The sequence below is a fragment of the Callospermophilus lateralis genome, chromosome 6, assembly GCF_048772815.1.
Source record: "Callospermophilus lateralis isolate mCalLat2 chromosome 6, mCalLat2.hap1, whole genome shotgun sequence".
NCBI lineage: Eukaryota > Metazoa > Chordata > Mammalia > Rodentia > Sciuridae > Callospermophilus > Callospermophilus lateralis.
The window spans coordinates 75,614,601-75,617,549 of NC_135310.1; positions in this window are offsets into that span (position 1 = coordinate 75,614,601).

The following is a 2,949-nucleotide window of genomic DNA, read 5'->3' on the forward strand; positions in this document are numbered from 1 at the left end:
ACTGCAGAATCACATCGGTTACACATCCACATTTTTACATAATACCATAATAGTAACTGTTGTATTCTGCTACCTTTCCTATCCTCTACTATCCCCCCTCCCCTCCCCTCCCATCTTCTCTTTCTACCTCATCTGTTGTAATTTAATTCTTTCCCTTGTTTTTTTTCCCTTCCCCCTCACAACCTCTTATATGTAATTTTGTATAACAATGAGGGTCTCCTTCCATTTCCATGCAATTTCCCTTTTCTCTCCCTTTCCCTCCCACCTCATGTCTCTGTTTAATGTTTAACCTTTAAGAGAAATCAAGTCCCCTTCCCTGGCTCAAGCTATCAACATTCCCTTGAAGTTTGTGAAGTTTCTTGCTGTCAAAGGCCATTCTAGCCAGCCTCTCATGTTAAGTTTTTCCAGATAAGAGGCAGTCCCCAGGATGTGTAAGTTCCAAGTCTGGAGGACACAGGTTAAACTCCTATGGCTGCACCAGGGAAGACTAACATACATCTGCCGCTCAGCAAGCATTCAACTAGGGACTCCTCATTTCATTGTACACATCACTGCTCTTTGAAAGCCCTATTTTTGGCCTAGTGCTGGGGATGGGTTTCTGCTGATGTGGACTGGGGTTTGAAAGCAATTTATCTGACCATTCTGTTCGAGGACTCACCAGTAACCTTAAGTGATTTATTAGCTTTCTCTCCTTCCTGGGGATGCACTAAGGATTGAAGTTTTGATTTCTTGGATGATTCTTAACCAGTTCTGTTTTTTGCCACATGGGGACATCTTTTCTTATTCATTTTAACTGAGTTTAGGAAATGTCCCATTTAGCATTCTATTATAAGAAGAATGACTGGAATCAAGAAGAAGAGGGAAATGTTATAGGATTTATCAAAATTATAATAAATTTAAGCCGTCAATAGCTTATAATTAAGATAGAAAACATGCTTTATAATTGTAAGCATTGCAGTATGAGATACTGGGGACAGTTAGGCAGAGATAATAAGTACACCAAAATGCTATCTTAGGTACCTATTTTATTATGAGAGCTCATTATATGGTATGTATACAGAATGACAAAGTACAAGAAACATTAGACAATACACATTAACCAAGTGTTCAATCAACAGTGCAGCACTTGATTCTTGGGTTAAATTAAGTATCACATCTAAGAATGTTAACTGAGTATATAGTTAAATATATAAGTGAATAATGCAATAAACTATTTTAAATATTGTGAAAAATTGGTAGAATGGCAAAGGTATTCTTTTTATTCTTTCTAAATAAATTTTAATTTTAGAATAGTTTTAGATTTACAAAACAGTGCAACTATAGTACAGATAGTTCCCATGAACACCATACCCAATACTCTCTATTGTTTTCATCTTACATCAGCACTATTCATTTGTCACAACTAATGTATATATAATGTATACAGCAGTAATGATATATAACTATTAACTAATGTGAACATTTTACTTAGATTTCCTCAATTTCAACTTGTTCTTTTTAAAATCTGCTTGCTTTTCAGCGTGATATTCGTTTTTTGTCCCAGGATCTCATTCAGTTTACTATATTACACTTGGTCGGCAGGTCCCCATAGTCTCTTCTAGATAGTTTCTCAGACTTTGTTTATGATGACCTTGAGAGTTTGGGGAGTACTGGTCAAGTACTTTGTAGCATATAACCCAAACTTTCTGAATTTTTCTCATGATTAGATAGGGAGTATGGTTTTTTTGGAGGAATACCATAGAGACAAAGAACACTATTCTCAGCGCATCATATTAAAGCTACATGCTGTCACCATGACTTATCACTGTTGACATTAACCTTGATTGCCTGGCTCAGGTGGTATTTATTAGGTTTTTTCATGCTTACTCTTTTCTCCTACTTCCATACTGTACTCTTTGGAATAAAGTCACTGAAGAGGTGGGGAGTCTTTGTGGGGGCAGTATCCACATAGATTATTTGGAATTCTGTATGAAAAATTTCCCCTTCAACCCTACTTATTTATTTTATCATTTATTTGTATCATTATAGACTTGTGGATATTTATTTTATGTTTTGGGCTCTAATACAATACTATATTTATACTTTGTTGTTCAAATCATTCTGGCTTTGGCCACCGGGAGCTCTATTAGTTAATTCCTGTGTTATTTTGACATATGCCCATTGTGGTTTTATGAGTACATCTTTGTTTTCTGGAACTGAATATACTTTAGACTTATCTCGTATACTTTGTACCCCAGTTCTAGAATGAGCCATTTTTCTAAGGAGCGCACATTCCTTTTGTTGCAGAATGATGTTAGAAACCAAGATCTGGGCACTGATGTCCACAATGTTACCGGGGACTTGTTATATTTTTAAATTTTGGAATTTCCATGCCATCAGGAAGGGAGTAACAAATTAATAGTTGTGTTTTGCACATATTTGTCTGTCTGTGAGTCAGAGATCAATGAAGACATTTCCAGCAACATGGCACCTGAAGAACACAATTCAAGAGAGGTTTCATGTTTTCAAGAGAATCTCCAAGGAAATTAGGATACATTTTTTCTTGATTGAGGTGAAAACTTTTGCTTTGAGAAGTAGATTGTGTTCTAACCTTCAAAAGTTGGATTTCCTGAGACTGGGAGGGTAAAAAGATGCCTATTTCCAGTGTGTGGAGTCCTGTGTCCTACTTGTGTGTACCATCCTAAAGTTGGAATATCCTTGGATGGGCATATGTGTGGGTACCTTCTTAAGGGTGTGGTCCTTGGGTACCTCGGGAGAAATTTTCACAGCTGAGTTTGGGGAAATATAGTGACAATGGAATAAGACACCTTCAAATGGGACATATGTTTGGGAAGGAGAATGGTTTGAGAAGGAGCCTTTTTCCTATGGAGTACATAAGACTTGAGTCCACTTATGCTCCTCTGTATGTTTATTCCAAACAATGTGTCATTTATTCCTTTTCAAAAAGTA